Here is a 23,262-nt window from a genome sequence, read left to right on the forward strand (position 1 = left end):
AGATGTTCTATTCAATGAAACTAGGTTTCCCTATTTAGATCTGTTTTCTTCTACCAAACCTAAACTCAATTCAAATGCCTCTTCCTCTCTCTCTCTCTCTCCCCTTTACCCATGTTCTCTGTTCCTTCTACCCCTACTACTACTGAGTCAAATTCATCTTCAGCAGCTCCCATTCCTCCCCATTCTTCCAGTTCTGTACCTCTGAACACTAACAGTTCTGCTCAGTCTGCTAATTCCTCTCACTCTGAGCACCCTCACAGTGTCACTAGTTCTTCTTCTCAAAATTCCTCTAGTGGTCCTTCTCAAAGTTCCTCTAGTGGTCCTTCTAGTCACTCTGTCTCCAGCATTGCTTCTAGTGTAGCTAACTCTACTGAGTCTGCTGGTGTTATCCTTATTAAGGCTGTTCCTGTAGATGTTGACCCTGTCAATCATCACTCCATGACTACCAGGGCCAAAGCTGGTTTCAGGAAGCCTAGACTAGAACCTAGAGTCTTGCTTGCAGTTGCTGAACCAAAGTCTGTCAAACAAGCTCTCACTAACCCTAAGTGGCTGGCTGCTATGCAAGCAGAATTCAATGCTCTGTTACATAACAAGACTTGGACACTTGTTCCTCTGCCACCTAACAGACATGCTATTGGCAGTAAATGGGTATTCAGGGTTAAGGAAAATCCTGATGGTTCAGTAAACAAGTATAAGGCCAGGCTGGTTGCCAAAGGATTTCACCAAAGAGAAGGTTTTGACTTCAATGAGACATTCTCTCCTGTGGTGAAACCTATTACAATCAGAATCATCCTCTCTATTGCTCTCTTCTACAATTGGTCAATTCAGCAACTAGATGTGAATAATGCCTTTCTCAATGGCCTACTTGATGAAGAGGTCTACATGGTGCAACCTCCAGGTTTTGAGCAGTCTGATCCCTCCTTGGTTTGCAAACTGAACAAGGCAATTTATGGCCTCAAACAAGCTCCCAGACAATGGTTTGAGAGACTGCAAACAGCTCTGATGCAGCTTCATTTCCACCCTAGCAAATGTGATCCCTCCCTTTTCACTTACTTTGAAGGTGGTCATACTGTTTATATCTTGGTTTATGTTGACGATATTATCATCACTGGCAGCTCTAGTTCACTACTGCAGGATATTATTACCAAGCTTAATGTTGCCTTTTCACTAAAACACTTGGGTGATTTGGATTATTTCCTTGGTATTCAAGTTACTAAGGTTGCTCCTCAGGCTCTGCTGCTTACTCAGTCCAGGTATGTCAAAGACCTACTGCATAGAACAAATATGCTGGACTGCACACCTGTCACTACACCTATGCAGTCTACATGCAAGCTGACCAAGGTTGGCTCTCCTCCTCTCAGTGATCCTTACATGTATAGGTCAGTGGTTGGAGCCCTTCAGTATGCTACTCTGACTAGGCCAGACATTTCCTATGCAGTTAACAAAGTTTGTCAGTTTATGGCTCTGCCTCTTGAGACACATTGGGTAGCTGTCAAAAGAATCTTGAGGTACCTAAAGGGCATGATTTCTCATGGGCTGCACCTCTCTGCATTACCCCTATCCACTGCTCCTTCCATTAAACTTTTCTGTGATGCTGACTGGGCATCTGACCCAGATGATAGGAGAAGTACATCTGGGGCTGCTATCTACTTTGGGCCAAACTTAGTATCCTGGTGGTCTAAAAAGCAGCATGTGATGGCTAGGTCAAGAACTGAATCTGAGTTCAGAAGCATGGCTCATGCTGCAGCTGATGTCTTGTGGATTCAAACTCTCCTTAAAGAGTTATTCATTAACTGCCAAACTCCTCAAATTTTGTGTGACAACCAATTTGCAGTATTACTAGCTCATAATCCTGTTATGCACACCAAGACCAAGCATATGGAGATTGATCTCTTCTTTGTGAGGGAGAAGGTTCTCACCAAATAACTGCAAGTTCTTCATATTCCTGGGACTGATCAATGGGCAGATGTGCTTACTAAACCCCTGGCTTCTACTGCTTTTCTGTCTCTCAGGCACAAACTCAGGGTTGTAACCTCCCCATGAGTTTGTGGGGGGGGGGGGGTATTAGAGTAGCATAGTGTAGTGGGTTATGGACTGCCACCTGTCCTTTGTATCTAGCATAGTGTAGTGTGTTATGGACTGCCACCTGTCCTTTGTATCTTCCTATTACCTGCTATTGCAGGTCACCTGTTACTAGTATAAGTAACAGGTGCCACTCTCTATCAATGTAACAAAACTCAATACAACAGATTCTAACAGATTCAGTTACAGCACCATGAAGTGCTTCTCTCTCTACTCTTTCTCTCTTTCTAACAGAAAGGTTGTGGGATATTAGTCTGTTAGTCTGTTTTACCCTTGTAATTAGATTAAATTAAACTTTTAATCAAAGGGATTAACTTGTAATTATCAGGTACTTTAATTTTTATATATTTATAATAGATACTGGCCATAATTTTAAAAAAAAAATTACTCTCCACCAATAATACTACTAGATCAATGAATTTACGTAATTCTAAAAAAATAAACAAGAGTTATATATAGGCTTCTTTTTTTATAAGATAATGATAGTTAAATTTTATAAGCAAAGTTTAATTTTTAGGTTCATTGAATGACAGATGTATTTAGCATATATTTAGGTGAGATACATTAATTATTCAACGAATCTAAAAAGTTAAAATTTATTTATTAAATAGAAATGAAGGGAATATTTCTTCGACACTAAGTAATATTGATAATTTTAAAAAAAAATAGTTTTTTAATATAATTTTTAAAAAAATTTAACATAATTATTTTATATTTTAAATATTCCTTTTTTTTTAAGATTTTAAAAACGATTGTCTCCTTCGTCTCATATAAGCCATATATATAACTTATAAGTTTGATTTCTTCTTCTTCATCGTTGTTATTCAACATGTCAGAACATTCAACTTCTTCCACTAGAAACAGATCTCGCCCTTTTAGGTACGAATGTAAATGTTGTCTTTATGCTTCATTGATGACGTATGGACTGTTGCGAACCCATGTCTCAGTTTCTATGGTTGTGGGATGTTTAAGGTAGATTTTCATTTACGTAGGTTTTGATCTTGTCTTATTTTACCCAAGTCACGCTTTTACTAATCTTCTTTGATCTTCATTGATGTTTCCAACTGCAAGGTTATGAGAAATGTAGTCATTTTGTTTGGTTGGATGAAGAAATTAATCATATACTAAAGTAATTAATATCCTTATTACTTCAAAATTTAAATGAAGAGAAGTTAAAGGTTAATGGTACCAAAATAAAAGATGAAGAATGTTAATTGATGTCAAGAATAAGAAGTGGAATATATATTTCATCAATATTCTTGTTCTTGACATCAAATATTACTAATTTGGAGGAAGGTGAATATATGGAGGATCAACTAAAGGATATGTTTTGTGATATTGGGGAATCCTCTTTTAAGAATGCTCATATTTATGTTACCTTATGTAGTGATAAAGAAACCCCTTTATATAAGGGATGCACAAATTTTACACGATTGTTGGTGGTGTTAAAGTTGTTTAATCTGAAGGCAAAAAATGGATGGTCGGATAAAAGTTTCACGATAGTACTTGAATTGATAAAGAAAATGTTACTAGAAGATAACAAATTGTCGGATCGTTGCTATAAGGCCAAGAAGATATTCTGTTCAATGGGTCTAGAGTATATTAAAATACATGCTTACCCTAATGATTGCATATTATACAGGAAAGAGTATGAAGACTTGTATCAATGTCCGAAATATGGTGTGTCGCGTTATAAGCTGAAGGCCAACAATGGTGATGACAATGACTATGGCAATGTTAGTAGGAAGCATCCTTCTGCTAAAGTGTTATGGTACTTGCCAATCATGTAATGATTTAAGAGACTTTTTGCTAATTCGAATGATGCAGAGAATCTCATATGGCATGCAGATGAAATGACTCGTGATGGAAACCTTCGCCATGTAGCTGTTTCGTTGCAATGGAAGAAAATTAATTCATTGTTTTCGGATTTTGGAGTTGAGCCAAGAAACCTTAGGCTTGGGCTTTCCACTAATGGAATGAACTCCTTTGGTAATCTGAGCACTAATCATTCTTCGTGGCCTGTTATTCCCACTATTTAGAACCTATCTCCTTGGTTGTGCATGAAGCGCAACTACTGCATTTTATAGTCTCATTGATGAGATTTGGGAGATTAATAATGTTATTTTTAAAGTGGCTTTATTTAAATGCAAGTGAGTTCCCAATAATAGTAATGGTGTACATATTGATAACTTAGGAATCACTCGGGTCAACCTTGGAAAGGCATCTTTTATTACTGAACCATTCATCATGGCTTCTCAAGCAAAATAAATTTTCTATGTTACCGACCCATCGGACATATCGGGGAAATGGTCAATCGTTCTCCAATGAAAACATATTCCTCTTAGTTATGAAAGTCTTGATATTCTGTCCACACCTTCTTACACAACACAAGTTCCTACCTCATATGATGAAGTTGATGGAGATGATGTTCATGCTATTCGAATTGATCATGAAGAAGGCATTTGGGAAAATTAACAAGTACATAATTTATTCTTTATTCATGATATATTCATGTATGTTATAATTTCCAAGTATTTTTACTAACAAGTATAATTATTTAAAATTATAGGTCTTTAAAGTCAAGACAGCAAGAGACAAGACACAAAGTGATAAGACACCAAAATACCAAGTTACAATTATGTGATGTTATGTAATGTGTAAACTGTAGATTGTTTGTTCTGATAAATTATAAGATGTTTGTTATGGTACAGTTGAATATGATACAATTATGTGATATTAAGAATATGACACAATTAATATTATTCATATAACTTTATCACAAATGTGAGTTTTATTTTTTGTTGTGATATGGCGAACAATAAAACATGTTAAAAAATGGGATTAATTATAAAAGTAGGATAATATTTTTTAATCATGCAGAAAATTTAACAACGGTTACAGTCATAACTGTTATAATATCTCACACACTGTCCAAAAAAATAAATATCAAAACGATGCAGCTGGGAATCGAACCCAGGACCATTAGTGACCAGGCTTGTGAATGGAGTACTTGGGTTTCCTATATTAGACATGTCTAAAGAGCAAACACAAAAACTGTAATAATAAGGAAAAATATTGGTATCTTGTAAGTTTGTAGGTTCTGATCAATGGAGAAGCGAGATCATCAAAAACCCGTGAGATATCTCACTATCGAGAATGAAGATCTAAAAGTGCGAAAAGATGGCAAGAATACGAAAAAAACACAAGGAAAATACTATATTGCTTCAAAGCAAGGAAAACAAAAAGAATAAATTGGTTGCACTCCCTCAATTTATAGACAATTAAAAGCACCAAGATCTATGATCGAGAATAAATGGAATATTAAATGGCACAATCAATGGTCTATTTATAACCTCGATTATCTAATGACACTCGAGCACCCTAAGTGGTGGTCTTTCTTGATGCAATGTTTCAGTGATGAGACAATCATTTAGTGCACGTGTTCCCAAGGCCAATAACTTATATTAAAATTTCCAATGAATTCTCCCTTTTCCCAAAGAGTTCTTACAAGGAATCTCACACTTCCAAAATGAATCCCACCTTGAGGCTGGTCTTAATACTTCCACAACAAATATCCTAGTTTCATGACTATAACAAACACTTAGGGGATAACTCTTTTGGGTTGGCCAAACATCTCAATAACAACGACCTATCTTGAAGGCTCAACCTAATTCCACGCCCACTAAAGCTGGCGAGTAGGTGAACTCTCGTTAAGGATACTCACGATCCTTAGAGGTCCAACCCAATTCTTGGTGGTAGTGTTATAGAGAAGATGGCAAGTTCTCAGTTAAAATTATTTGTCTAGCATCGTTATGATCTAGATTGCGTGCATACATTTCTTTTACCAAACTAGATTCTATCTTGAATTTGATTTAGAAGAGTAAAGGGTCATCTATGCTTATCATCTTTTCTTGGAAATTACTATAGGATATGGTGTCTATCATAGTCAGTCCAATCGACTCGGAGACCCGTTCTAATTTATAAAATGGGTTCAAATTTAAAAAAAAATAAACAATTATAATAATTAAAAATAACACATTAAAAATATAAGTATATATTAATCAAAAATATATTTAACTCTAATTATTTTAACTCTTGATCAATTTTATTTTTTTATGTATCGAGTTTTTATCATAACTTTTTTTTAATTTATTGATTTTTTACGATAGCATATTTTTTTCCGTTACTATTAATGAAAAAATTAAACCTTTTAAATTTTAAGATCTTTCATAATTTAAAGTTATATGGTGTAGAACTTGTTGCTTCTGCACAGGACCGACCCTGATGCCCATTAGAGAGAAATTATTTAGACGTCGAGTAATATTGGTCCAAGTGGAACCTCATGTGTGCTTTGTCAGGGTTGTTTGGAGTCCCCAAATCAACTTTTTATTACTTATGAGGTGGAAGCTAGTTAATGATATAAGATTTTTTAGGAGGTTAAAATAGAAATTAACGTTACCTAAAAGTTAAGTTTTTGTTTGAGATTTTTAGGTCTCTTGAAATTAATTCTATGTTGAGAGTTTGTTTGGCCTTTACTTGGAGCATTTAGAAATTTTCATATAAGTAGATTTTCTTATATAAGACAATAACAATAGATGAACCGGTGGATAAGACAAGTTTCTCTTCTTAAAAGTGGTATCTTGACGAGACTTCTTGTTACTCTAACACTTTTATGGATGGATGGTGGAATCATGTTTGTGCACCATATTGATGGCATGTCTTTTCTAGCTTGGAGAGTGGTTTGTTTGTTTGGCAAGGTGTACTCCAATTATTCTTTAGGTTGCTTCTAGTTTTCAAGTCATATGTTACGAGACTAAGATTTCCACTTATTTATCCTGAGTTGTTTTGTGTGGATATTTATGTTTCTTGTCTTTTTGAACATTTTTATTTATCCACTAAAAAAAGTTGACTTATTCATAAATAAAATGCATCAAAATCTTTTAAAAATTAAATTAATTAATAAATAATTCAACATAACAAAATAAAATAGTATTAATTGATTAAAAGTACAAATATTAGTAGTGTATATATATTCCAACTTGAACAATTGTTGTTGGGCCCAAGGGCACCTACAATTTTGTAAAAGAGTGAGGACACACCAATGTGCCAAGAAGACACACACGCGCGCGCGCCGCCGCCGCCGTCCGTCCGGCCGGCTCGGCTCGGTTCAGTTCGGTCTACATGAATTAATTTTTTGGAACCCGAATTAATGGAAATTAATTATCATTGAATAATTAATTAATTCAGTAAAAATTAAATACTATTAAATATGAAATTAATTAATATTAATTAATACGAATTGGTGACGTGTCCTAAGACCAAGTCTTAACCTAGATTTTGACTAGGTTTACTTGTCCTCCAAACTTGCTGACCAAGTAAATAACGGCTACTTTGACTGGGCCGGTTCAACTCTTCCACTATATTTTCGCCCACGATTTGGTCCACTCGGTTGGATCCCTTTTGCCTATAAATACTTTTCCCTCATTCATTTATTCTGTACTCCAGAATTCACAACCGAATTCTTCCTTCTCTCTACTCTGCTTCATCTATATTTTCTTTTCTGATTTACGACTGGAATTTATTCCAGATACTACGACTGGTTTTTAAACCATCTGAAGGTGTAATTCGAACGACACATCATAGTGCAAGTGATTGTCGAATTTTATGAATAGGCTGATTTATCCTGGAGACGTCATTGTATTTCGAACTGCTTTGCATTATTATTGGCAGTACGGTGAAACGTCTTAAAGAAAGCGACCTAGTACGCGACTCGTCCCGATAATTTTCTTTGTGCCAATATTTTCTAATTTGAAAAACAACAATTTTAAGACGTTTTGCGTAACTGCCATGGCTACTGAGGAAATTATCGGTACTAATGCGTCCGCTTCTATGAATGACAAACCATTCAAGTTTGAGGGATCTAATTTCAAACGTTGGCAATCAAAGATGAAGTTTTTCTTAACTCTGAAAAAGGTTGCCCACGTTCTGACTGAGGATATCCCTATTGTTCCTTCCGGATCAATCGAAATAACTAATGGTAAGTCAACTACTGAATCCGACGGAACCTCCAAAAAGGATAGAGTTTCCAAAACATCTGAGGGAGACTCTGCTGCAAAATAAAAAGCCGCAGCAGATAACTTACAGCTTCGAAAAGAAATTGCCCTATGGCAAGAAAATGATTACCTATGCAAACATCATATTCTGAACAGTCTTGCTGATGACCTGTATGACTACTACAGTAATCACAACACTGCTAAACAGGTTTGGGAAGCTCTCCAAAAGAAGTATGACACTGAAGAAGCTGGTGCGAAGAAATATGCTGTCAGCCGCTACTTGAACTACAAGATGGTGGATGAAAAATCTGTGGAAGCTCAAAGCCACGAACTTCAGAAAATAGCTCATGAAATAATTACTGAAGGTATGCCCCTCAATGAAAATTTTCAAATTGCTGTGATTATTGACAAACTGCCCCCTGGTTGGAAAGATTTCAAAAATGTGCTTCGCCATAAAACAAAAGAATTTTCAATCGAGAGTCTGATTACTCGCCTCCGAATTGAAGAGGAAGCTCGGAGACAAGATCAGAAAGATGAAGTCTTAGTTATTACTAACAACAAAAAGAAATTCGGTGCGGTTCTGAAGCCTACTGGAAAACCATTAAAGAATCAGAACCGCAATGCTGTGAACCGAATTAAGAATGGGAATCCCTCTAGGGCCCTATCTACTCCATTTGCTAGGCAGCAACCACCACCTCAGAGAAATGACGCTCCGGTTTTCACTTGCTACAATTGTGGAAAACCGGGTCATATGGCAAAAAAATGTAAGCAGGCCTAAACCTGTTGCTGGCTCAAATTCTCAGATTAACATGACTGATGAGCCATTTGTTGCTATGATCACTGAAGTCAACATGGTTGGTGGAAGTGATGGTTGGTGGATAGACACTGGCGCCTCTCGTCATATATGCTATGATCGTGCTATGTTCAAGACATACACAATTGCTGAAGATAAGAAAGTGCTGCTGGGAGATGCTCACACCACTAATGTTGCTGGAATTGGAGATGTTGAGCTGAAATTCACCTCAGGAAAGACTTTGATCTTGAAGGACGTCATGCGCGTTCCTGAAATTAGGAAGAATCTTGTTTCTGGTTTTCTTTTTAAATAAGGCAGGGTCTAGTCAAACTATAGGGGCAGATTTGTACACCATCACTAAGAATGGTATTTTTGTTGGGAAAGGGTACGCCGCTGATGGCATGTTTAAGTTGAATGTTGATTTTAATAAAGTTTCTCCTTCCGTTTACTCTTTGTGTGATTATAATATTCGGCATGCTAGACTTTGTCACGTTAATAAGCGAGTTATTTCTAATGCAAGCGACTTAGGCTTAATTCCTAAATTAAAAGTGAATGATTCTAATAAATATGAATATTGTAGTCAATCTAAAATAACTAAGACTTCACATAAATCAATAATTAAAGAATCTAATCCCCTAGATCTTATACATTCTGATATATGTGAATTAGATGGAACCTTAACTAGAAATAGTAAACGTTATTTTATCACTTTTATTGACGATTGCTCTGATTATACTTATGTATACTTAATGAAAAATAAAAGTGAAGCGCTTGACATGTTTAAGATGTATGTGACTGAAATTGAGAATCAATTTAGTAAGAAGATTAAGAGACTTCGTAGTGATAGGGGAACTGAATACGGTTCTGGGTTATTCAATGAATTTTATATTAAACATGGAATTGTACATGAAACGACTGCTCCATATTCTCCTGAAATGAATGGTAAAGCAGAAAGAAAGAATAGAACTCTTACTGAACTTGTTGTTGCAATTATGATGAATTCTGGTGCTGCACCTCACTGTGGGGGGAAATTTTATTGACTGTTTGCTATGTCCTGAATAGAATACCCAAGTCAAAAATTAAGATCTCACCTTATGAGTTATTAAAGAAAAGACAACCAAACTTGTCTTATTTGAGAACTTGGGGCTGTCTGGCCTATGTCAGAATTTCGGATCCTAAACGAGTTAAACTCGCTAGTAGAGCATACGAATGTGTATTCATTGGGTATGCAGCAAACAGTAAGGCATATAGGTTTTATGACCTAAATGCAAAAGTGATCATAGAATCAAATGATGTTGATTTCTATGAAGACAAATTTCCTTTCAAATCGAGAAATAGTGGGGGTACTCAATCAAGTCACATTTCTGTGATAAGAAGCACAGAAAGCAACGACAATGTAGAAACAGAACTTCGACGAAGTAAAAGAGTAAGAGTCTCTAAAGACTATGGGCCTGACTATGCGACTTATAATATAGAAGAAGATCCAATAAATCTTCAAGAAGCTTTGTCATCACCGGATGCAGACTTATGGCAAGAAGCTATTAATGATGAGATAGATTCTCTGGAGTCTAACAAGACCTAGCACTTAGTAGACTTGCCTCCTGGATGCAAACCAATCGGTTGTAAATGGGTTTTGAAAAAGAAACTAAAACCTGATGGAACTATTGATAAATACAAGGCTCGCCTTGTAGCCAAAGGTTTTAGACAAATAGAAAATGTAGATTTCTTCAATACCTTCTCTACAGTAACTAGAATTACATCCATTAGGGTACTTATTTCAATTGCTGCTATTTATAATTTAGTAGTACACCAAATGGATGTTAAAACTGCCTTTTTAAATGGTGACTTAGAAGAAGAAATCTATATGGAACAACCAGAAGGGTTTGTGATCCATGGACAAGAAAACAAAGTCTGTAAGTTAGATAAGTCTCTGTATGGACTAAAACAAGCTCCTAAGCAATGGCATGAAAAGTTTGATAACTTAATGATATCGAATGGATACAAAGTGAATGAAAGTGACAAATGCGTTTATTATAAATCTGAGAATCCCATATGCACTATCATATGTCTATATGTAGACGATCTACTCATATTTGGATCAAACATTCATGCCTTTAATGTTATGAAATCATTATTGTGCAACAATTTTGATATGAAAGATCTCGGAGAAGCGAGTGTGATTCTTGGTATCAAGATCACAAGATCCGAACAAGGAATTTCTTTGGATCAATCTCACTATGTGGAGAAGATCTTAAAGAAATATAAATACTTTGATTGTAAGTCGGCATGCACTCCATATGATCCAAGTGTGAAACTGTTTAAGAACATTGGAGAAAGTGTCAGACAATCCGAATATGCGAGCATCATTGGTAGTCTTAGATATGCCACTGATTGTACTAGACCTGACATTGCATATGTCGTCGGATTGTTATGCAGGTTTACAAGTAGGCCGAGCAATGAGCACTGGAAAGCTATTGAGAGAGTCATGAGGTACCTTAAAAGGACCTTGGATCTCGGCCTACATTATAAGAAATTTCCTACTGTACTAGAAGGGTACAGTGATGCAGATTGGAACACCCTATCGAATGATTCTAAAGCTACTAGTGGCTATATATTTAGTATAGCTGGGGGAGCTGTATCTTGGAAATCAAAGAAACAGACCATCCTGGCTCAGTCTACAATGGAGTCTGAGATGATAGCACTAGCCACAGCTAGTGAAGAAGCAAGTTGGTTAAGATGCTTGCTATCTGAGATTCCCTTATGGGAAAAACCTATGCCAGCTGTGTTGATCCACTGCGATAGTACCGCGGCTATTGAAAAAATCGAGAACCGTTATTATAATGGTAAAAGACGTCAAATTAGAAGAAAGCACATCACTGTTAGAGACTGTATCTCTAAAGGAGCTGTAAGAGTGGATTATATACGTACTGATGAAAACCTAGCAGATCCTTTGACGGAAGGATTAACTAGAGAGAAAGTCCACTATACATCCAAGAAGATGGGACTAATGCCTATACAGAACTGAGTTTCTCATGATGGTAACCCGACCTAAATGACTGGAGATACCAAGAAATAGGTTCAATGGGTAATAACAAGTTGTGAGTAATATGTAGAGATCATGCTAGAGTAAATATGAGAAGCATGAATCCTGAAGTAATAAGAGGATGAGATAATAGAAACTCTTAATGAGATCTATACTCTTTATGACGGAGTACCTAAGCTACAGGAGTACTCTTGGTAGACTCACTTGTGTGATTGTGGAACTAAGGCCGGTTCCTATGGAATTTCGAGGCAGAATTCCTAGAGCCTTCACTAAACCGGGATACACGTGCAGGGCCATTAAAAGCACGGGCTAATGAGAATACACCTTAAGAAAAGGTTGTGTGCAGGTCTGATGTCTGAGATAGAGTTCAAGACAATAGTGTCACTCTTGTTGAATCGGAATCTTACTTGCTACGCAAAGGTTCAAGTCGTAGACACCTTTGCTTATGCGCAATCTTAGAAACGTTTAATGTACTTCTAAAATTCACCTTTTAAATTAAAGTGGGGGATTGTTGGAATACTTGGAATGATGATAACTTGGAGGAAGAGTTGGAATAATTTATTGACATTAAATGAGCAATAAATAAGCACAAGTAAGAGCTAATATGGAGATGAATTTGAAAAGATTCTTTTTAAGTCCCACATTGGAGGGAACACAAATATTAGTAGTGTATATATATTCCAACTTGAACAATTGTTGTTGGGTCCAAGGGCACCTACAATTTTGTAAAGGAGTGAGGACACACCAATGTGCCAAGAAGACAAACACGCGCGCGCGCCGCCGCCGCCGTCCGGCCGGCCGGCTCAGCTCGGTTCAGTTTGGTTCGGTCTACATGAATTAATTTTTTGGAACCCGAATTAATGGAAATTAATTATCATTGAATAATTAATTAATTCGGTAAAAATTAAATACTATTAAATATGAAATTAATTAATATTTAATATTAATTAATACGAATTGGTGACGTGTCCTAAGACCAAGTCTTAACCTAGATTTTGACTAGGTTTACTTGTCCTCCAAACTTGCTGACCAAGTAAATAACGGCTACTTTGACTGGGCCGGTTCAACTCTTCCACTATATTTTCGCCCACGATTTGGTCCACTCGGTTGGATCCCTTTTGCCTATAAATACTTTTCCCTCATTCATTTGTTATGTACTCCAGAATTCATAACCGAATTCTTCCTTCTCTCTCTACTCTGCTTCATCTATATTTTCTTTTCTGATTTATGACTGGAATTTAATCCAGATACTACGACTGGTTTTGAACCATCTGAAGGTGTAATTCGAACGACACATCATAGTGCAAGTGATTGTCGAATTTTCTGAACGGGCTGTTTTATCCTGGAGACGTCATCGTATTTCGAACTGCTTTGCATTATTATTGGCAGTACGGTGAAACGTCTTAAAGAAAGCGACCTAGTACGCAACTCGTCCCGATAATTTTCTTTGTGCCAATATTTTCTAATTCGAAAAACAACAGTTTTCAAGTCATATGTTACGAGACTAAGATTTCCACTTATTTATCCTGAGTTGTTTTGTGTGGATATTTATGTTTCTTGTCTTTTTGAACATTTTTATTTATCCACTAAAAAAAGTTGACTTATTCATAAATAAAATGCATCAAAATCTTTTAAAAATTAAATTAATTAATAAATAATTCAACATAACAAAATAAAATAGTATTAATTGATTAAAAGTACAATTATTTTTTTTATGAAAGATAAAAATTGCCAATGTAATTTTTGTTTTTTCGTAAGTCAAAATTAAGACTATTCAAAATAGCCATTAAACGGAATTGAAATAATTGAACCATTATATTAATAGTTAATGAGCACATGCACAAATAGTTCTATCTTAATCTTAATATATATAAATGGAAGGTTGTCATGATGGCAACCCTAGCCACATGTCATCACGATAATCATTTCATAGCCATGTGTCATCATAATAGTCTTTTTTTAACAAAAAAACCCTAATGTGTCATTTACTAAATTGACCCTATATTAAAAATAAATAATAATAATAATATAATAGAAATAATAATAATAATAATAATATAATATTGGGTTAAATATGTTTTTGGTCCCTGTAAATATTGTAGTTATCAAGTTTAGTCCCTCTAAACATTTCCTTTAATGTTGCATCCTCCTAATATTTTCCATCCACAACAATAGTCCCCAACGTCAAGTGGAGTTAACGGACTCCTACGTGGCAGGACAGGTGTCTTTTAATTATGTTTTGATTTTTTTTCTGTTGACCTACGTGGATTAATTTCTTATAACAGCCTGATGACAAATTAGTTTAACCTAATTCCTTTCTTCATCTATCAGCTCTCTCTTCGTCCATTGTTGCTTCGTTCCTTTCTTCCTTCGCGTACCCATTCTTCATCTTCCATTCATTATTTCTCCGTTTCTTTCTTCCATGGAGAAGGCAAGCTCGGATTGGTCGTTTTCATCCGCTTCCTTGAAGACTCGAACTTGTCGGCTATGTGGATGTAACAGACCGATGGTGTCTTACCTTTGCAAGAAGGGAGCAAACAAAGGGAGATTATTCTGGAGATGTCCTTTCTGGAATACTGTCGGTACTTGTGATTTGTTTATATGGGCAGATGAGATGGGAGATGTTGGAGTTGATCAAGTGCCAAAGTTGAAGTATGAGTTTGAAGAAGTGGATGCTAAGGTTTATTTGAAAGATCTGCACGAAAATCTGAAGAAGAAGAACAAGATGCTAAAGAAGAAACTCAAGGAAGAAGAAAATTTAGGAAAAATGCTTAAGACTTGTCTTGTAGTTTCCATTATGTTAAATTTGTATTTGGCAATGAAATATATGTATTGATGAGAGTTATTGTCAAGTATTGATCAGAGGTATTGAAATGCTTATGATATGTTTATTGGTTCAATTGTAGGGTGGTTCTAATGTGTTGACAAGGTGTTTCTTTTGTAATGTGGTTGTACTGTGGTTCAACTATAATTTTAATTGAAACAACATGTGTATTATGGTTCAATGGTTGTTATCTATTGTTAATGTTGTTATGTTTTAACTGTAATTGATGGTGTTAAATTGACAGTGCATAAGTTGAGAGCATAAGGCCATGGAAGAAAAAAGATGTGTGTAAATCTCATGTTAATTGTAAACACATAACAGAAATAACATGACATAGGTTTCAAAATGTGCATAAGTTGAAAGCATATTAATTGACAGTGGAGAAATAACATGACATAGGTTTAAAATGTGCATAAAGCACTAGTTCAAAACATGTTATATTAATTCCAAAAGAGTGCATGTTACAGAGGTTCCAAAAGAGTGCATAAAGCACTAGTTCTCTACATGTTACAGAGGTTCCAAAAGAGTGCATAAAGCACTAGTTCACATAAAGCACTAGTTCACATAAAGCATACAACATCACTACATAACAATATTACAAAAGTGTGCATACATATCATCACTTCAAAACAACAAAAGTTTGCATATATTATAAATCACTGAGTCATATTCTTCTTGATATTCTTCCAAGAGGTCTTTCCAACACCATTGTCAACTTCAAAGTCTTCATCTTGGATGACAAGTGGATCATCAGAATCCTTTCCAGGGCCAGTTATAGCACGGGTTTTCAAAGTCATTATGCGGTCGCGTTTCCTTGTAGGTGTCCCACCATGTGTTGCTCTTTTTGTTTTGCTTATCATAGCCTTCACCTGAAATGACAGAATTAGTACACATCCTAAATCACAAGTTTCACAACATATATATTGAAATGAAGTATATTAAGTAATTACAGGATCACTCATAGTTTGCTTTGGAGACTCATGTTGAATTGGAGACTTTGACATATTTGGTAGTGGAGACTTTGGCTTTTTAGCATTTGGAGACATAGCTTTTGTAGACTTGCTTATCTTTGGACGTGGACCAAAAAAAATCCTGGGCTTAGTTCTCTTAATAGGTGAGGCATCATGGTTCATATCAGCATCTTGATTAATGTTAGCAGTTTGGGTCACAGGTGCACTAAAGTTCTGATCAGCATTAGGTGGTGAAGAAGTGTCAACACTTAGTGGTTGAATATCAAGTATGTCATTCTCATCCTGCCCATCCAACAAAGCTTCCAAATCCTCAGGAGAAAGACCACAATACATTCTCAGTGCGTCTCTTGAAGTTATAGAAGCCTGAGTTGGAATTGCACCATCAGGTTGCCCATTTTCAGAAGTTGCATGAACAAGATTTTTTACCTAAATCTACAACAAAACTATCTGTAAACTGGACATGTGTCACCTGGAACTTCAACTGTCCAGCATATGTTGGTAACCAACTAGCACTCTTTTCAATCTCTCTATCTAACCTCCTAAGTGGTTTTGACATCATCTCAAATTTGTAATTCTCTACTTTCTCCCTAAGTGTTGCAAACCCACCCATTAGGTAGTTCCTAATCCACTCAAACATAGTTATAATGGGCTTGTCTCTTTGCATTAGAATGGTAGCATTAAACGACTCACTAAGGTTATTCATTAAAACATCACATTTGGAATACAATGGAAAAGCATGCTTACACCATTTATGTTTTGGAATTGCATTCACCCACTCAAATGCTTCAGGACTGGCCTCCTTAATCTCCATCATTTTTGCATCATGTGCTTCAAAATATGTAGCCTTGGCAGCAGCCATCATGAGATCTCTGAATAGAGTTCCACCACCAAACTTCTTTTTAAAGTTGGCGTACAAATGCCTTAAGCAGAACCTATGTTCATAAGCAGGGTATTCCTCCTCAAAAACTTGAACAAGTCCCTGACAGAAAATGAAGAACATAAATTGCATATCAGAAAAAATGAGAACAAAGGCATATTGTGAAAAACTAAATCATGACAGAAACCATGACAGAAACTGAACCATGACAGAAACTGAATCATAAACCATGACAGAAACAGAACAAGTCAACATGACATAAACCATGTCAGAAAATTGAAGTCAAATGAATAGCATATAGTGCAAAACTGAATTACTAAAATGAAAGCAATTGACTAGCATATAGTGCATTACATGTTCAAGTCAGCATGACATAAACCATGACAGAAAAATTGAAGTCAAATGAATAGCATATAGTGCAAAACTGAATTACTAAAATGAAAGCAATTGACTAGCATATAGTGCAGAACATGTACAAGTCAACATGACAGAAACAAGTGCAATTACTTAGTGTGCAAAAAGTTACATATATATCTTTTGTTGGTCTGACATAAAACACCACCTCTTGTCACCAATATCTTCAATGAGAAGCTTCATGAACCAACTCCATGTTTCTTTTGACTCAGTCTCAACAACACCAAATGCAAGGGGTAGATACTGATCATTTGGGTCCCTCCCAACTGCAATCAATAAGATTCCACCATACTTGTTCTTAAGATGACAACCATCTAAACCTATGAAGGGTCTACATGATTGTGTAACTGCCTTTTTGGTCCCATCCAAACACATGTAACATTTCTCAAATCTTGGTTGCAACCCTGGCCCAGGAGTGTGAATGTTCAGTTTGAATGTATTTCCTATAGAAGCTCTCTTTAACTCAGCACCATATGACCATAGCATACTATATTGTTTGCTTGCATCACCCTCTACAACTTGTCTTGCCAACTGTCTAGCCTTAAATGCTCTACTACTAGTTATCTCAGTAGAAAACCTAGTTCTAACATCTGCAACAATCTCAGTCAACCTCATCTTAGAATTGTGCCTCAGCCTGTCCACTATCACCTTTGCAACCCATTCAGCCTTTGCATTTTTATTGAAGAACTGCCTTCCACACTTATGTTTAGGAAACAAGGTTTTGATTTTGAATGTGGTTGACCTAAGGACTCTACTACACAAAACAGTATAGTCACATCGTTTCTTTTCTTTACAAACAACCCTACACCTATTAGCATCATTCTTTGCAAATGCTACCTCCCTACCAATCAAAACATTATGCTCCATAACAGCTTTCTTAAATTGCTTCAAAGATGAGAACTCCATACCTAACTTGAACTTGAAATCTTTAGTAATTGCATCCTCTTCATTGAACCTGATCACAGGTGGCCTCTCATCACAACTATCATCAGCACCACTATCAAGTTCATCTGTCATGTACTCCTCTTCAATAACATGCTCCTTATCCATCCCACTTGTAATAAATCCACTCCTGTGTGATTCAGTTTGTGGATGTTTATTCCTAGCAACACCTTGCCTATTGATGCCTTCATCAAGTTCTACATCTGAGTCAAACATTCTCTCTTCTTCACTATCATTGAAGTGAATATCATCAACTGAATTTTCACTGGGTTCATAATCTTCATCACTTTCCTCAGTATCACTTTCGTGCCCCTTTTGTCTTTCTATGAGCCTCTCCATGTAACTCAATTCACTTGGATTAGGTTTGGACTCTGTGTAAATTTCAACATCACACTTCTTGTAGATAGCACAAGTTGCCAATGCAGATGCATCTCCATCGTTAGAAAATGGTTGAAGATCCTTCTCAAACGTCCCATTTTCATGCTTCCACCACATTTTCACTTCAGCCTCGTTGAAAGTATTGTCAATCCCTTTAATTAGGTCACGAGCTTCAAAATAAGACCAGTAGTCTGGGTCTTGACCGTCAAAAGCAAAGACGTTCCCACCTTCGTACCTAATACTCTGGTCTTTTACAAAAGACCCCTTTGTAAAAACGACAACTTTGAATGTCTCCATCCTGCAAAGAGGGTAACATAGACATTAACAAAGTGGTCCACGGTTTGCAATAAAGAGGGTATTGTCGGACAAGTGGGTTACAAACATTACAAAAATCAAAAATATTAAACAATAGAAACTCACCTTTTGGGACCACTGAAGACGAAAACGTTGACGAAAGAGACTTGAAGATGACAACAACGTTTGACTGTAGCGTTTTCTCCTTTAACGGGATGAAGAAGATGATATTTAGGGTTTTCAATTAAAATGGCAAAGGCTCTACAGTAATGAATTTAGGGTTTTCAATTTGATGTTATAGTTGGAATGAAGCTTCTCATTTACACGTATGCTGGTGTTAATCCACGTAGGTCAACGGAAAAAAAATCAAAACATAATTAAAAGACACCTGTCCTGCCACGTAGGAGTCCGTTAACTCCACTTGACGTTGGGGACTATTGTTGTGGATGGAAAATATTAGGAGGATGCAACATTAAGGAAATGTTTAGAGGGACTAAATTTGATAACTGCAATATTTACAGAGACCAAAAACATATTTAACCCTATAATATTTTAACAATACTATTAATAATTTGTAACTCTCAATTATAATTGCTAGCATTTTCATGATACAAAAGTTTTCATAATATTTAAAATTTCATTTTCTCTTTTTTCACTCCATACATTTATTTAATATATTAATAATATTATTTTTATTATTTAATATTTTGTAACTCTCAAAATTTACTTTTCTCTTTTTTCACTCCATATATTTATTTAATATATTGATTTTTGTTTATATATATTTTATGTTTATATTTTTATGCTAGCTCACAAAAATAAATTGTATGCATAAGATCAATTTGTGGTTTGTGCTTTTAGAAGGTATTCGCAATAATATCTATTTGGAAGATATAGTCATTTATTTTGGTTTGTGGTTTTAGAAGGTATATATACTTATGCTAGATCACAATAATATATTAAATTTTATTAATATATGTTATATATATATTAGATTAATTTTTTAAATGTCAATTTAAACAAAAATTTCTAAATTTTTCAATACTTTATATAAAATCAAGCATATAAGTTAAATTTATACCTATTTATTAATATTTTAAAATTCAAAGAAATAAATATATACGTATTTTAAATTTTATTCACATACAATTTTTATTCTCAATTCAATTTTATTAGATATGAATATTGTAACTTAATAACTTTTAATAATAAATGTGTAACAACTCTAATATTAATAGCATGTCTGATAATAATTATTGTTTTTTACTTATTTTTAAATAAATTTATTACATAAACCTATAAAATACTATTTTTATATTATCATTTATATGTGACTATTCACTAACTTATAACATTGATAAAAAAAATTAATTAACAAATTTATTAATTATTATTTTATTAATTGGAAATAAATTTATAACTTATTCCTTTAATTGGAAATAAATTTATAACTTAAACCTTTTATTAATTATTATTTATATGTGACCATTCACTAAATTATACATTAATGTAAGATTTTAATTTATAAATTGTTTATTTATTATTTTCATTAATTGTTAATTTTTCACCCATGATTTTTATTGTATATATAAATATGTGATTCTGAGCCATCTTCACTTTCTTAAAAAAAAAAAAACACTTTAGTCTTTATTTTGTATAATATTCTTTTTTTTTCCTCTTTGCAATGTCAAGGTTTTGAAGATTTATAAGAGATATCTATTGGAAGGTCGATTCATATGCGAAAAAAATTTCGCTTTTATGGCTTATATTCCTTATTCATTTTCTTTTGATCTTCGACATCATAATTTTGAATTACTCTTTTGAAATGGATTGTGTTACAGAAAATAGTTTGATGATTCTAATATTAATTATATATGAATGTTGTAGAAAATAGTTTAACTATTCTTATATTATATATAAACAACACTATTGTGAAGCTTCTTCAATAAGGTATGTACGTTTTTTTCTTCTGTTTGCCTTTATATGAATTTTAATGTGTAAGTTATAAAATTAATAGTTGTGTACTTCTCTTCAATCAAACAGTTAATCATAGATGTTTAAAGAACTCTGAAGTAGGTGCTGAACATAGAACATGATGAAAAGGTAGCCTTTGGAGTATTTTCATTTAGAAGATCTAATGATCATGTTGTTTTTGTTGGAGGTAGTAAAAGATTGTTTTTATCTTAATGCTAGTAAAAAAAAATTTCGTTATTGTTTTTTCTTTTCAATTTAACATGTGGATTAACAACAAACAATTTTTTTAGATATTTTGGAATAATTTTATAAAGGTTCGTTGCTTAAGTTTTTTTTTGAATAATTTTATAAAGATTTATTGTTTAAGTTTCTTTTACCTCATATCCTTCCATGTTTTTGTGTTAAGAACGAGAATACTAATGATATTAGAATTATAATGACTCCTAAGTAATTTAAATATTTAATTTATTTTTTTTATTAAATAAATTATTTTAAAAGATAAAATGATTTATACAATAAAATGTATAATTTCTTACAAATAAAAGTCTACATAATTTATATATGTAAGTAGATATAACAAGAATTTGTGTAATTAACCTTACATATTATATACTAAAAAAATATAAGTATTTTAGACATTGTAACCTTTAATTCGAAAAAAAGTAAGACGGTGGATCTAAATTATTATTTGTTAATTGAAACATGTAGTTGTTAACTAATATTTTTGCAATGTCTTATATACAATCATAGAGAGAATAAATTATTTATGTATAAATATCCTACTAAAATCAAGTAATGAATCACAATAGGTAGGATGATGCTTTGGAGTTAATTTGGAAGATGGAGGTGTCTTTTAGGATTAAAAGCTTCGGTTGGAGGCTTTTTGCGAATAGGTTTAATTGGTTTGTAATATCTTTCTTTGGCGGTTTTATTCTGTTTCATGTGTATCAAGGTTTGAGAACCCTTAGTTCTCCTATATATAAAATTCTTGCTTACAAAAAAAGTTAATGAATCACAAAATATTATATTTGTTTTTCCCATAAAATCAATAAATATAACATATTTTTACATTGAGGGGTGCTATGCTTACACCAAAATCTTTACACCATACTTACACCAAATAAAATACAGCACACAATTGTATCATTTAATTGAAAAAATGAAAAACATAAATATTAAACATAATAAAAAAAAAACAAACCGTATTAATATACGGTGTTGGTGTCACTTTTTAGTGTACCAATATCATTACTCTTTTACATTTCAATAAACAAAAAGAAATATCATTCTTTCGGTTCAATGCCAAACCATCGAACTACAATATAATAAAAGACTAAAGTTTATTCATAATAGAAAATAAATTGCATTATAATATTTGATAAATATATGGTCTAAAAAAGAAATTTCGAATTAATACTATAAATTGCTTTTGTTAATATACATTATAAATCGGAATTATTTTATAAAATTTTCTTAAACATAGTCTACTCACTATCTCATATATTATGTATGGAAGAACTACTAAAATAACAACTTTAATAAAAAAAAAGTTATTAATAATAAAAATTATAATGTAAATACAAAATATAGGATTTTAGATAAAATATATTAAAATATTATATGATTTCTCTTTAAGGATCAAATTTGATATATCAAATTTAAAAATAATCAAACTTATAAGTTAAAACAATAAAAATTCTCATACTTCTAAATATTATTCTTAATTTTAAATAGATAAAAATTAAATATAATATTTTTAATATATTTTAAAACATATTCAATTACTATATTAAATTATATATATTTTATAAAATATTTAACCTATATATTTTAATTACACCCGTGCAACACACGGGTAATTTACCTAGTAACTTAAATAATGAGCTATACTATATGTACACCCTTTTCTTACACCTTCTAACTTACACGTATACATATACCTTTCATTTAGTGCTGCACACATTCCAAAGTGAGAAAAAAATAATTAAAAAATGATGAGTATATAATTTTGGTAGAAATTATGGTGTAAGTGTAGAAATAAGTGTAACGGTAAGCATAACATTTCTCTTAAATAATTGACAAATTAACTGAACTGAAATTGAAATTCAATCAAATCAACTTTGAAAATAAAAAATGATAAAAACAAATTTAAATTCTTTTATCAAAAAAAGACTCTTTATAACAAATAAAATTAATAAGAGAACTACTTTTCTATCCATCATAAAAAGTTGAATAGTGTACATTTTACCAATAACAAAATTTCATTTAATTTTAATACATTTAATTAATTATAAAATAGTACAATTTTTTGCTGTTTCAAGACATTTTATATTGAAGATAACTTTACCCAACTTTTTGAATTGGTTAGATGAGAATTCACCAATTAATAATTTTTTATAACGAATTCTTATCTACCCAACTCAAAAAGTTTGGTAAAGTTATATTCAGTGTAAAATATCTTGGAAACAATAAATAATTATACTATTTTATAATTAATTAAATGTGTTAAAATGAAATGGAATTTTGTGATTTGTTGAATATACACTACCCAATTTTTTGTGATGGGTAGAGAAGGTACACCTTTTTTTATTTGATTCGGTTGTGAATAAGTTAAGAA

The sequence above is a fragment of the Vicia villosa genome, linkage group LG7 (genome assembly GCF_029867415.1).
Source record: "Vicia villosa cultivar HV-30 ecotype Madison, WI linkage group LG7, Vvil1.0, whole genome shotgun sequence".
NCBI classification, from domain to species: domain Eukaryota; kingdom Viridiplantae; phylum Streptophyta; class Magnoliopsida; order Fabales; family Fabaceae; genus Vicia; species Vicia villosa.